General features: G+C 38.7%; 1 pseudogene; it reads left to right on the top strand.

The window, feature by feature from the left end:
- The window catches only part of LOC149233488 (lysine-specific demethylase ELF6 pseudogene), a 14,936-nt pseudogene extending 177 nt beyond the window's left edge, over positions 1-14,759 (top strand).
- The last annotated feature ends 1,000 nt before the right edge of the window (positions 14,760-15,759 follow it).

Genomic DNA, 15,759 nt, shown 5'->3' with positions numbered 1-15,759 from the left:
TGCATGAGTGGATGCCTCCACTCAATCTCCTCTTGGCTTCTCCAGTTGTGCTACTCCACAACTTTCTGAAGCTTCTTCACCAATTGTGGCTCCTCCAACAATTGTCTGAGACTTCTTCTAGCGCTGCATGTTGAGAGGTAATGTACTCCGCCCTCTCAACCACCAAGTCTCCAACATCTGCCTTGCTCCTCAAGCTTTGCATGTATCTTGAACCTCAAGAGCATACAGGTTCTTGACTCGTGAACCAATCTGCTTCACCTGTCTCGTGGTGACTGTCCAAGAAAAACCTTTCCATTACTGAAGGCTACATCATAGCCTTTGTCTTCTAGCATTGCGATCGATACCAAGTTTTCTTCATTCGTGCACATACTTCATATCAGTCAAGGTAATGCGGGTTCCATGCTCCCTCTGAAAAACAACTATGCCTACTCCCGGGACACTATAATTTTCATCATTACCCATCGCTATGATATCTGGAGATCTTTCTCCTCCAAGGTACTGAAAAAAACTCTATCAGTGGTCATGTGGAATGAAGCTCCACTGTCAAGAAAGCAACCACATCCCACCATGGATGAAACCATGCATGCGAAGAGGGTGAAATCCAACTCGAACTGTGAGGCCAGTGCCTCACCTTCTGATCCTTCCTTGATCCCATCTTGGATTTGTTTAGTGGACAATTTGTAGCAAAATGGTCCATCTCATGACAGTGAAAGCATCACACTTTCGATTTGTCAAACTTCTTCCCACCATGGGAAGAACTCGATTTGGATGAGAATCCTTCTCCTTTCCTTTCTTTGCCTTACTCGCTAAGGCATAATTTTCTTCATCCTCCTTGGATGAAGAACCACTCTGGTGCGTCTTCTTATCTCCTCCTGCATCAGATCCGACTAAAGTTGTTCCCAATCTGGCAGTTTCTCTCTTCCATTTATTGAGTCTTGGTAGCTATGCCAGCTCTTAGGAAGACCGAGGAGAGAAAGACTCACCATGTCATCATCGTTGTCGTGATCCCTAAACTTCCAAGCTCATCCTTGCAGGTGTGAGCTTGTTCAGACATGTAGAGATCATGTCACCCTTTTCATACTTGATTTTCCGAAGCTTGTCTTTCAGCGCCAGCTTCCTCTGATCGCTGCTGTTCTGATATAGATCTTTCAATGTTTTCCAATTGAAAACGATGTCTCCTTCCATGGAGGCTCGAGACAATGTGGTCTTGAATGTAAGAGCCCTATCCTAGGTCTTCTAACAGGTCCATTTCTGATGAATGTAAGCACAATAAGAGGCAATAGTTTACTTTCTTACAAGACTTTTAAATAAATAAAATTTTAACCATTTACATTCTAATCCATATAACTTATGGAGAACATTTCATTTTAATAAATACCTAATAATCTATAAAAAATACCTGTACCGGTGGCTGGTGGAGATGCCTTTGAGCTGTTACTCCTGCTGAATGCTCCGCTTGACTGACCCAACTGGATTTACCTCCCAACCAACTAGAAATAATCCCTAGCCCAGGAAACCTCTACAGGTTCCCTAGCCCTCCGAGCCCAAGTCCAACTAGATGTAGTGTGTGTGTCCAAGATGAATGATCCAGACCAGATAACAATATTTCCCTCCTCTCAACAACCCAAGAAACCTCCACAGGTTCCTAAGGTCTCCAAAAACACAACAAGTCCTCAAATCATGACCAACCCCACAATCATAAGCAAGACCCCCCAACCTCCTCCCTTCTCCCTTCCCCCTTCCTTTTTATACCCTCCCTCTCTTCTCCATCTCAACCACCTCTCATTAATGTCATTAACTTCTCATCCATTCCTTACAGTTGACTTTCTCTTCTCCCAAGTAAAGCTGGAGTACATTTGGAAATGTGACATGAATATAAAATTGGAAATTAATGGGAGAGGACCATGTCTCCCCCCAAGTAAATTTGAAAGTACATTGGGGAATGTGAAATGAATATATATATTGATAATGATTGGAGAGACCATGTCTTCTCCCAAGTAAATGTGAGGGTACATTGGGGAATGTGAAATGAATATATATATTATTTGAAATAATGAAGGAGACCATATCCTACCTAAGATTCAATTTGAGAAGGTAATTGGGAATTTGAATAATAGAAATCATGAATTTTATATTAGACCAATATTTCAAAATATTTCAAATAATGTAAACATTAACAAAATTTGCAGGATAAGATTTAAGTGGGGCATTACATACACCCCCCTTCAGAAAACTTCGTCCCAATTAGAATGAAAAGATGCAAGGAGTTTGAAAGCATAGCAAACCAGAGAGAGTTATAGGAAATAAAATTTGATAAGTCAGTCAATGACATTACTTCCCATCAAGAGTCTCCAACTGATCTATATCCTCCTATCCATCCTGACCTACTTCCGTTCCCACCCTATTCGTCCTTTGCTACTTTATCAGTGGCAACAGCCATACTAACCACTGATAAAACTGACATGGTGGAAGCATCGAATACATCGGTCTAACTTCCCCAGCAGGCAACTTGCAATCGTCATCACATGTTGAGGGGAGCGTGTCCGCCACTGCCCTCCCACGATTCCAGGACTTGTCATCGGATAATCTAGTCAGGTCTCTTGCCACCTGTCATTTGCATTTTACTTGTGTCATAATAGTGCATATCAAGTAGATATCAAGTGTAATAGAATAATGTGCATTATACCTTCCCCATGAGGTGTCTCGACCTTCCCTCAATGGAAGAGTAGCTCTCGGCTATCATATAGTTCTTTCCCCCTGTGGGTTAGCTCTCATTCATGCATTTATATAACCACAAGACGTATAATCATCACATTATTAAGTCTAGTATCCACGTGTCAATTTTGTGGTTCATACTAGAAACAATCATAATTTCACTACGTCATTTATTAGATAAATCATATCCACTTAAGCCATACATGAAACAACAATAGCTCTGATAAGTCATGTACTAGATAAATCATCACCAAGTAAGTCATACATTTAGGCCATACATCAACCATTTCCTTCATCAATATCAAATCTATCAGTAGTTTCACGTGTCCAACCAAATGCATCAATATTACATAATGTTCATAAATAATAACATGGAACTGCAAAATAGAGCCTTAGTATGGGTAGCTATCTAAGTCAAAATGGGCATCACAGATGCTCATGTGACAACCTTGTGAAACCCCTTGATAACAATTAGAGTTGAAACATATTATACTGTCCACCATGGAAAATAACATTTGAACCCGATATGCTATAAGGTGGTACCAAAACCGAAATATTGGCAAGCAACGGATTAATGCACTATCAATTCCACTAGAAGGCGCTAGTATAAGTTTCAAGCATATAATTTCTTTAATACCTCAGTGAATATAAAAGTCCCACTCTTCCAAGTTGCTGGTTTTTCATCTTCCAAACCAATTAGTTAACTTAAAAATAAAAGACTCCAAACTTCAAAAATGTTTCCAGCATGATTTTCATACTTATTGAGAGAAATTTCCTCTAAATGTCAAAGGTTCAAATTTATTATATATTTAATCATTGTTTACTAGTACTAAAACAATTTCATGATATATATATTGCAGCTCACAATATGACCAGACAAATGAGAAATAAATAAACGAATGGAATAATTGCCTTTGCCCTGTTGCTATTAGTATTTCCCTTCTAAATGGCACCGCATTTTTAAAGATGCCTACTCCTTTCACAAGTGGCCAGTGACCACAAAAGTTGCGAAGAAAGTTGAGGGTCCTTTTATCCAAAACTAGAGACACATTATTTTTCACGACATTTTTATTCAACACTAGAATAAGGGTAAAAGTGTATTCTAATATTTTCATTGGTCTTTCATTGACTAAATAAGATCCCATTCTAAATCCCAATTTCTCTACGAATTGATCTTCTCATTTAATTTAAGATCATTAAAAACAATTATCACAATAAGCCTTACACATGTCCATGGTTTTCAATCTATGTTTTCACTAGAAGATTCCACCACCCATAGAAAAATCATTAACATGACATATAGGGTATTTCAACACATCCTAATCTGAATTCCCATGCTTCATAGTTGTTTACTTCTTAAACTCGAGATTTGTTATTATGACTTCCTCTATGAAGAATGAAAAATATACTATCTGAAAGATAATCCTACTATTCGAATGGAAAATCTACTTTATTTTTAATAAGAATAATGATAATCTACTATCGTCAGAATTAAAAGCCACCCTTGTATGTCAAATAGAACTGACTACATTCTTTAGATTGGGACACATTTTGGGTATAAATTACTGGCTCAAAAACTGTAATTTTCAGTGCAAATATTTTTCACACCCATCCATATATTTAATAGACACTGAGGTTGGCATCAAAACAAAGACCTCAGGTATAGATTAGTGGGAACAAAACTGAAATTTTCAATGTAAAATATAGTTCACCTCATTCTTCAATCAGAATTCTGAGACCATTACAAAGTTTGTTCAAAACGTTCAAGTGACACATCCTTCGGCCAAATTTAATCATTGTGATGTGGTAGACTTAACTATACAATTAATGAACTTGGGCTGCATGTCCAAGCAATGAAATATTGTTGATCTCATTACCACATTATAAAGATGGGATATTCATATATTGTCATTTGTATTAGCATGGTTATTGTCTTATTCACTTGGATTGGCAAATGTTGGTCTCTCAACCTCTTCTTTGTACATCTTGAAGAGATCCGCATATTCATAAAAATGGGGAAGGTTATCTTGTTGGAAGTACTAGAGTATATAATGGCGGTGCCTTCCTTTACTTTGGATTAAGTAATTGAAGTTGTTTCTTTCATTTTCACCTTATCTGGGATCATTGAGACAACCCTCTATTCCATCACTAATCCTTACCAATTTGAATTCATAAATAAACCTTGACATTGATACGGAAGGTATTTCATCTAATTGCAAAGTTGCTGCAAACCTAAAATGTTATGTTTAGTTTAGCGAGCACGTCACAGGGGAAAACATAAATAAATATAACCCCCGATGCTTGTGTTGGTCATGTTTTCTGTCATCTGAACAATAACAGTCTCATTAGCTTCGATAGAAAAAAGAGTAGCATCATTTTTCTTTCCTTGGAAAATCTCCTTGGGAGATCCTCCAGGTGCTTCCTCGTGAATGACAGCCGGTAAATATTGTTGGTGGACAACATGATGTAAACTTAACACCGCAAAATGAATGCAGGTGGATTTGGCCTTCTGACTTACTTGCCCATTATGGCTTCGGCATGTCAATTCAAGCTAGTTGAGCTAACCCTCGAGGTTAAGAGATGACTATCTTTTATTATATGTTTAAATATGATAATATACCTTGTGATTAAACAGATTCCATCTAATTTAGAAACAAGTTTTTAGGTTTAACTAGAGACAATTCAGTTACAGATCTACAAATCATGAGGAAAGAAGCTATGCCAAAGTTCCTGTAGGAATTTACAGGGTAAGTTCCTCAGAAAGAATACCAAAAGGACACCGCTCACAACCAAATCACAGATCAATACGCCAGTATTTTTGACGTGGTTAAAACCCTCAAAGAGGGAAACAGTCCACGACCTGTCCCAACGTGGGTACTACAGGCAATTTATTAATCAAAGAATGAAAATTTACATAAGCTTCTCTCATGCACGGATTACCCGAACAATGACCCTCCATGCGCTTTAAATAGAACCCATGGACCAATCGGGTGTCAAGCCACGGATCAAGTGTCGGTAATACTGAGGTGAGAGTGAACCGTCGGATCACTACATATCGTGACCGTCGGATTGTAAGTTACAAAATGTACAACGGTAAAGAAACACACTTTACCTAACTCTATACCTAACTCTATACTAGACCAAGTTGAACTTAACTATTTCCTATGTGTCGGAATATCCTAACATCCCCCCTTAAGAACAACTTGGGATAGGATTGAAGGATTTACAAATATGACACAATAGGAGAAGGAAGGAGGCACTAGAGCCTATCCCCCCTTAGTGACAACTTCCTGAACTCCAAGCATATATCGAAGTTTAGTGAACTTCGCCTCTGTGAGAGCCTTTGTGAAGATGTCTGCAACCTGATCATCTGTTGAACAATATTGCACTTCAAGAACATGGTCATGAATGAGCTTTCTGATGAAGTGCATGTGTAGTTCAATGTGTTTACTGCGCTGATGCTGGACTGGATCTTTGCATAGCTGAATGGCACTTTGATTATCACACCAAAGTGTGGTTGGATGCTGCTGCTCAAAGCCAAACTCTGATAGGATCTGACGAAGCCACAAGGCTTCCTTACTAGCTTCCACGGCACCACGATACTCTGCTTCTGCTGACGAAAGAGAAATGGCAGCCTGTTTCTTACAAGCCCATGTAATAGGTCCTGAACCAAGAGTGAAGACATAACCGGCAGTAGACTTCCGATCATCAGGGTCACCAGCCCAATCAGAATCAGTGAAACCAACTAATAGAGGAGCTGCTTTGGCACTGTAATGAATCCCAAACTGTACTGTACCTCGAACATAACGAAGTATTCTTTTAGCTGCTTTCCAATGACTTTCACGGGGGTTTTACATAAAACGAGCAACAAGGCCAACAGCAAAGGAAAGATCAGGACGAGTATGGGTTAAGTACAAGAGTTTTCCTACAAGTTGACGGTATAAGGTAGCATCAACTTCAGGAGAAGTACAAGAGACTGAAAGTTTGACTCTAGACTGAAAGGGAGAAGGGGCTGGCTTACAGTCTTCCATGTGAAAATGACGAAGAATATCACAAGCATACTTGGACTGGGAAAGGGAAATACCCTCCTTGGATTGTAAGACTTGAAGACCGAGAAAATAGTGTAAGTGTCCTAAGTCTGTCATTTCAAATTTCCTTTTGAGGCTAGACTTCACATGGTTTATAAGGTTGGGATCACTACCAGTAAGGATAAGATCATCAACATAAAGAACAAGGATGATAAGAGAGTTTCCCACTTTCTTGGTGTAGACAGTATTGTCAGAATGACACCTAGAAAAGCCAGATTCTAAAAGAAAGCTATCCATTTTGGCATACCAAGCCCGAGGAGCTTGCTTGAGACCATAAAGGGATTTCTTAAGTCGACAAACAAGGCTGGAGTCTGTTTGTATGAAGCCAATGGGTTGTTCCATATAGATTTCTTCCTGCAAGTCCCCATGCAAGAAGGCAGATTTAACATCCATCTGATGGACTTCCCATTTTAAAGAGGCAGCAAGGGAAAGAACAAGGCGGATAGAGTTCATTTTGGCAACAGGGGAGAAGGTTTCAGTGTAGTCAATGCCTTCAACCTGTGAAAAGCCCTTAGCAACAAGACGAGCTTTATGTTTATCAATTTTCCCATCTGGTCCATACTTGGTTCTGTAAACCCATTTACATCTTACAAGTTTGCGTCCCTTTGGTAGAGGAACAAGATCCCATGTATCATTTGTCAACAATGAATGATATTCTTCATTCATAGCTGCTTCCCAATGTGGATGGCCTGAAGCTTCTGCAAAAGTGTCAGGATCATGATTTATTGGAGCTTGAGCCAGTAAAGAAGAGGCTCTTTCAAACTGAGAACGTGTACGTCGCTGATCTGTAGGATCACCGGCAAGATCACCTGCTGCATCCCGAGTAGCACGGACCCATCTTGGAAGTTGAGGATCCTGAGAAGGTGGGGGAGGATTATCATCCTCACTTTCATCATCTGAAGAAGAAATGTTGTCAAAAGTAGAAGAGATAGGAAGAGGTGGCACATCCGCCGGACTAGGCTCGCAGGCCGATTTATTTTCATCAAATTTTACATCTCTTCTAATGATAACATTTTTGGACTTAAATGGAATAAGTCTATAACCTTTTACATCTTCAGAATATCCAACAAAAGTACATTTCTCACTCTTAGGTTCTAAAGCTTTATGCTTTTCATCTGGAATATGGGCCCATGCTTCACTTCCAAAAACACGAAAGTGACTTACATCTGGTTTAATGGAACTCCAAGCTTCTTCTGGAGTGATATTCTTTAGAACCTTAGTAGGAGTGCGATTGATTATATAATTTGCACAATTAATTGCTTCGGCCCAAAAACTAAGACTGAGTCCTTTAGATTGCAGCATACAATTAGCCATTTCCTTTAAGGTGCGATTTTTCCTTTCAGCTACACCATTTTGTTGTGGAGTGTATGGAACAGTATGTTGCATTTGAATTCCATTTTCGGTGCAAAAGTTGATGAATGTGTTTTTAACATATTCTCCACCATTATCAGTTCTTAGCTTAAGAATTTGATATCCAGATTGTTTTTCAACAAAGGCTTTGAAGGCCAAAAATGTGTTAAATACTTCGCTCTTGAGTTTTAAGAAGTATACCCAAGTGCGTCTGGAGAAATCATCAATGAAAGTTAAGAAATACTTGCAGCCAGAGAATGAAGCAACAAGAAGTGGACCACATAAATCACTGTGCACAAGCTGTAAAGGGGCTGAGGCGTGCCAAGAGGCACGTTTGTCAAAACTGTCCCGATGATGTTTTCCGAGTACACATCCGGAACAAACACCATCTCTGCAAGATACCATAGGAAGACCTGTCACCATATTTTCTTTACATAGATGCTGAAGGGAGCGATAGTTTAAGTGACCAAATCGCTCATGCCAAAGTTTGCTCACTTCATCATTATGAACAACAAATACTGAGGGAAGATTTGATGACCCAAAGTTGTGAAACTTATACAACCTTGTGGAATCATCAGCAATACCAGTAGCTAGAATCTGTTTAGGATCTCTCAGATCCTTGATTACAACATCATGAGGTGAAAATTCAACAATTTTGCCTTCACCTGAATGAGTTATCTGATATACAGATAGAAGGTTGCAGGATAAGGTTGGAACACATAATACATCATTAAACTGACCATTGTCTAGATGAACAGTTCCAGTCCCTACAACATTAAGAGATCTATCATCACCAACATATATATTTTTGGTGTTACAATCATTTAAAGAAGAAAACATGGCTTGGTTTTTGGCCATGTGATAAGAGGCTCCAGAATCAATGAGCCACTCATGAGAAGGAGAAGAAGAAGATACATTTAATGCATAACCAAACTGAGATGATTGACAACGACATGCAGAAAGTGCCATTCCGGAAGTTGAAGTTGAAGTATGCTCCACATGGATGTTATGTTTCTTCATGGCGGCTTCCAAGGCTTCCATCTTCTTAAAGCATTTTGATTCTAAGTGGCCATCTCGATTACAAAAGTTACAATGTCTATCAGTCTTCTTCCATTTGTTTTTATTGGTCTTATCACTTTGCTGAAATGATCTTTCATTTTGAGGCTGAGTTTGCTTAGGACCCTTGTTTGGTTTAGGACCATTCTTTTTAGGATATGACTTCTTAGGATTCTTTGAATTTGGTTGCTGCTGGGCGGCTAACGCTTTCTTGGAAGAGTTTCCAAGATTAAGAAGACCAAGGTGTAAGAGTTTTTCTTGTTCTCTTATTAAGGAATCAAAAAAGGAGTCAAAGGAAGGGGCCTTGTAGTCTTTTCCTTGACAAATGAAAGCTTCCCTTGTAGAATGGAAAGTGGAAACAAATACAGAGTAGGCTGGTCCTAACTTAGTAAGGATGGAATAAATAAGGTTACCATCTTCTTTCTTAACTTTAACACCTTCCAAGAGATATCTAAGGGTCTTGAATTTGGACAAGAAATCTTCAATGCAAGAAAATTATTAGGATCCAAAGTAAGCAACTCATTTTCAAGTTGATGGGCTCTAATTTCATTTTTAATCCCAAAAACTTTAGCGAGTTTTTCCAATGCTTCATGAGGAGTCTCAAGTTCTGCAATATGGAATCTAAGATCAGGAGAAATAGACATCCCTATCAAACCACATGCTTGATCTTGTCTATTTTCCCATTTTGCAGCCTTGTCTTCATCTTTTGGTTTCTTCTCTTGGTCTGTGGCTATTCTGAAGAGACCTTTACTTCTAAGTAAATCTTCCATGTAGGCTACCCATTGGAAGTAGTTAGTGCTGTCAAGAATGACTTGGCATGGAATTTCCATTTTAAAAAAAACTGAAGCTGAAGATGCTAAAAGTAAGTGGTCCAATGGATAGATCTCGAAAAATTAGGTTGTTTTAAAAAAAACGACTCTGAAAAAGGCTTCCGGATGAAGAAGTTATGGCTTTTTGAAAAAAATTTGTTGAAGTTGCCGTCAAAGTGCGCGAATGTGGGGGAATGAAAAAAAATCCGCCCCCACAAGATGGAGACTTGAACCCAAGACCTCTACTCTCTTAAAATAGCTTTGAACCAATTGATCTATACAAAAAATTTGAGAGAGAGAGAGAGAGAGAGAGAGAAGGGGGGGGGGGGGGGGGGGGGCTTCGTTTGCGTGCTTGCCTTGAGAAAGCTCTTTTTCCCTACAAAACACAAAACCCAACATGAATATGCAAAGAAAAACGAACCTTGCGGCTCGAAGTTAGCTTTAGCCAAAAAACTAGAAATTTAAAAAAAAAACTCAAAGTTAGCTTTAGCGAAAAACTAAATATTTTTCTCAATGTTTCTGATTTTCCGAGATCACACTAAGGTGCAGGGAAAGAGCATACGCATGAGAAAAATCCTTCCTTTCTGTTTCTGATTTGCCCAGATCGCACAGAGTCGCAGGGCAAAGAGCATACGCAGAAATGAAAGGTATAGATCTGGTTAAAAAAAAGGCTAAATAAACCGAAACCGAAATAAGCAGAGAGAAAATAACAGTAAACTGCAAAAACACTGTATACCTCCCGATCTGAAAAATGACGCAGCTAGGGCTACCGGAAACCTTTTCGCGTGAAACGAAAGGGGTTCCTCACTGGAACAGATGCTCCGAACGCAACAGAGCATTCCTCTCGGCCCGAAAGCAGTCAGAAACAGCAGATCTAGGAAACGACAGCCGCATGCAGTTCTACTGGCTTCAGATTTGGATCACCAACGGACGCGGACCTCAAATAGCTCTGATACCATGTAGGAATTTACAGGGTAAGTTCCTTAGAAAGAATACCAAAAGGACACCGCTCACAACTAGATCACAGATCAATACGCCAGTATTTTTGACGTGGTTAAAACCCTCAAAGAGGGAAACAGTTCACGGCCTGTCCCAACGTGGGTACTACAGGCAATTTATTAATCAAAGAATGAAAATTTACATAAGCTTCTCTCATGCACGGATTACCCAAACAATGACCCTCCATGCGCTTTAAATAGAACTCATGGACCAATCGGGTGTCAAGCCACGGATCAAGTGTCGGTAATACCGAGGTGAGAGTGAACCGTTGGATCACTACATATCGTGACCGTCGGATTGTAAGTTACAAAATGTACAACGGTAAAGAAACACACTTTACCTAACTTTATACCTAACTCTATACTAGACCAAGTTGAACTTAACTATTTCCTATGTGTCGGAATATTCTAACAGTTCCATATCACAGAACTCTCTCTCCTTACATAAGAGTTCATTCCATTGTCTACTTTGCTTACTATTTGCTGTAATGAACTTGTTTTCATTGCCCATTTTGACGTTACAGGGATATATTTGCATGCATTGTGGGCCATGTTATTCCTCAATCTTTCCCTACAAGGAAAAATCCTTACCTTTTTTTTGGAGAGAACCTAAGAGTATTATCAAGTAAATCAGCCACTGTCATCTCCATTTTTTAGAATAAGGAACCCTAACCTAGTGGGGAATCCCTTTTGTCAACCAAAGACTAATTGTTTTGGTATAAGGTGAAAGCTTAGCTCAGGTTGACATCAGTTAAGCAACTCAGTAAAAGATGAAGCTCCAATTTGTTTTCAGGGAGAAGGAAGGTGTTAGAACCATGCTCACAAAGAGCTCCACAATGCTAGTCCAATATGCCCAGAAAGGATACGTTGAAGTAGAAATGAGAGCAGATTTTGATAAATCTCAAATCCAACATTCCCAGTGCTTCAGCCTTGTGAAGTTCACATTGTGAAATGAAATGCCCAAGAGTTGAATGTTACATTTAGATGAATGTTCAGAATGTAAATGTTGGGAGTCACATGAGTCTTGCAATGTTGTCAAAACGTAAAGTGAAAAAAATTACCAATGCAAGTAAACTTAGAATGAGCATGTATAAGAATACATCTTAATGCAATGAGATTATGAAATTGTTATGACAACAAAATATATCAACTGGCAAATCAAGAGTCATCCATCCATGAATGAGAAAATCAAACATGTTTTAAAATGCCCACAACCATTAGTGTTATGCCAGAGAGACAAGTTATGTTCGTAGAACTGAATCGAGCTGGGATAGTGTTGAGTGTTATGTGAAGTTACTACTGTAAATGCCTCAATGTAGAGATCTGATTTTCACAATGAATTCTAATCGAACGTTGTGTTGTCTAGAAAATAAAAAGACTATGCCAACATCCACTTGCTTATGAAGTTTGAAAATTTATTTGAATCACTTAGCATGTATCGGTATTAGCACTTGAACATATTATCGATCCACAGTAGGGAATTGTGTAAGTTCAAAAAATATGTCATACCCTTGCAAATTCATTCAAAATCTGTGGTGTGGCTTTAATGGAAAAAACTTCAAGTAGCAAACCATTTCAAATCAGTTTCAGCTCTTTAATCATCATCCATAAACAGTACCAACAAAGGATAAATTGCATTTAGGATTCAATTAAGTATTTTCCAGAGTTGGTGCATCACCATGAACAATGAACATTAGTAAGGGTTACCACAAGTTTTAGATTCATTATTAACGTGACTAACAGTAAAAGATGAAAAAAATCCCATCAAAGAATATGATGCACAAGAGAAGAAAATTAAATTTCTTGATATGAGTTCCACAATTAGTGCACCATTTGATTTATAGGAAAATATCACAAGAGATATGTATCGTGAATGTGTGGTTTCTTGGTGAGACTCTCCATTTAGAAAGATAAGCTAAATAATGAAACTAGAGTGACCAGATTTCTGAGCATCCATATTGAGTAAAGGAAATCTATCTCTAGTGTGATGAGTTTGAAATCAGAAAATTAACATGACATTTCCACCATGAAACTTTAAAATTGAACCATATTTGTCTAAGTGTGTTGATTAGTGCCCAGTTTATGTGTGTAATTAGACAAGAAAAATAAAGCCTAAAGCACTATGTGCAGTGTTGAGTAGCCTATATGATTCCTGTATGTTATAGTCAGAAGAAGGGAATTAATTAATTTAATTATTTAATTTCATTTCTAACGTGATATTGAGTAATTAAATTAAAAAGGGAAGGGGGTGCTGGATGGAAACTCTCAAATAGTGCTTGGAATATGAGAATTGTTGCACGCTCACCCGGTTCTTTGATCTGTAACATGCCTGATGAGGTACCTAGGGTAACTTTTCGTATGGTTTACATTGGTATGTTGTTTAGTTGGTTTGCTTGGCATGTCGAGGACCATGAAGTGCACAGCTTAAACTACTTACACACGGGCTCTCCTAAGACCTGGTATGCTGTTCTGGAAGATGCAGCATTATCATTAGAGGAAGTTATACGCGTTCAGGGTTATGGGGAGCATACTAGTCCTATTGAATTGGTCAAATGCGTTTGCAATTTTGGGTGAGAAGACAACTCTAATGTCCCCAGAACTACTGCTTCAAGCAGGGATTCCTTGTTTCAGGTTGGTGTAGAATCCAGGGGAATTTGTTGTCAACTTTCCAAGGGCATATCATTTAGGATTTAGCCATGGTTTTAATTATGGAGAGGCAACTAATTTTGCAACTCCATCTTGGCTTAAGGTGGCTAAAGAAGCTGATGTTCGTAGGGCTGCCATGAACTATCTTCCTATGCTGTCTCATTAGCAGTTGTTGTATATGATTGCTCTGTCTTTCCCTTCAAGGATGCCTGCAAGCTTAACCAATAAGCCTCGAAGTTCCAGGTTAAAATAAAATAAGAGAGGTGAAGGGGAAATAGCTGTCAAGAAACATTTTGTAAACGATATGATTGATAATAATCGCCTGCTTTCAGTTCTCCTTGAAAAGGAATCCACTTGCTATGTAGTTCTCTGGGATTCTGCTCATATTTCAAGTAATTGTCAATGTTTTCCACTATAACTCATGCAAAATGTGGTTCTGCATTTGGAGGAAGCTGCTTAGAAGCATTTCCAATTAACTCTTCAACAAATGGCAGTATAATGGTGGGTAAAAAATCTATGTGCACCAAATATCCTGGAGACAAATGAGAATTTCGTATCTGATCCAATCAGAAGTGGCAATTTTTTTTTTTTTAGGTGACCATTGCCAACAGGGAAAACATCCTGACTTCAGTAGTGATAGGTTTACAGATGTTTGTTTCCAGGAAAATCTTAGGGGAGGTCAGTCTCTGGATAGTGACTCCCCATCTGATGATTCCATGCATCTTGATTCAGGCACGTTGGCATGTGTTGCTTGTGGAGTTTTGGGCTTCCCATGTATGGCAATAATACAACTTTCTGAGGAAGCTGCAAAAAATCTCTTGCCTTCCGATTATAAATTTGTTGATGAACATTATGGAGTATCTGCTGTAGGCTGTACAAGACAAGATGTTGCCTCTTTTGGAGTTGCATTTACTGCCAACCAGAGCACAAGTTTAGAACCCTCAACCAAAGATGGTAAAGGAGATTTTAGCAAAAGAAAAATTCAGTACAGTAGGTCTGAATTTGCTACAGATCAGTCAAAAAAGTTACAGAAATGGATAATGTTTCAGCAATTCAAAGGCCCATATTCAATGTCACAAATCATTCAACTCAGCTAAAGCTCAAATATGCACCGGCTTTGAAAATCTGCAGTGAAAATCACTGGAGAAATGCAAGGCAATATTGGAACCCATGGCTGAAGGTAATGGTGCAGTTTCTTGTTCTGAAAATGTTATCAATAGCAAAGGAGAGTATGATTTCCAGAATCATTCAAGCTCTCAATTTTCTTCATCTGCTAGTTTATCTCATAGAAGCACAAGTTCTCATGCAGCTCATAATAATAGATGGATTGTTAGGGATGCGACGTTGAACAAAGAATTGCTCCACAAATACCCTAATGATTTCTCCAACACTGACAATCAAAATGAGGCTTCTCAGAGTTCAACAAAATTCATGAACAGATTTGTGGCTAATGCATTTTCAGTCCCTATTCCTTCAGTAAAAGTGCTATCGACACTGGATCTTCTGGCAGCCACTTACAATGATGCATCAGATTCTGATGAACTAGATGATATTGTCAAAAATGGTAAATGCCATCCTGCTCATGAAGAACAAGATGTTGCATTAGATAATGTTGACATTGCTGAAATTGTGCCTTTGGCTGGGAACTATCATTCAAAGAGTGGTATTCTAAAAGAAAACTCTCACCTCTCTTCACCTGGTTCAGCTAGTAAAATTTCTGTGGAAGGGACTGACAAAGAAATTGTAACAAGGGTGCATTTTTCTTCAGATAAGGTATCATCTGTACATGCTGGGCAGAATGATTCTTTTTGTGACATTGTGAAGCAGAGTACAAGTTTCAAGAAAGGGTCTCCACTGTCTTCGAGCCTTTCTCCAAAAAGAAGGGTATCTGTTTCTGAATCTGTAACAGACATTCATGAGGGTCTCCATGTCATTGGCCATGAATTATTTTCACCAGAATCCAGTAACTTGATAGAGCAGTCAATTCTAACTCCACTCTGTAAGACTTCAGTCAAAGAGACTCCTGGGAGTGAAGCATTACCCAGTAATCAGTCTGGTGATGGAAAAATTGAATTTGGAGTGACTGCTGAAGATATT

Source organism: Pinus tabuliformis, chromosome J (genome assembly GCF_031772625.1).
Source record: "Pinus tabuliformis cultivar Carrire ecotype Pingquan chromosome J, CPIR1, whole genome shotgun sequence".
Classification (NCBI taxonomy): Eukaryota; Viridiplantae; Streptophyta; class Pinopsida; order Pinales; family Pinaceae; genus Pinus; species Pinus tabuliformis.
This window is presented reverse-complemented; position numbering and strand designations above follow the sequence as displayed.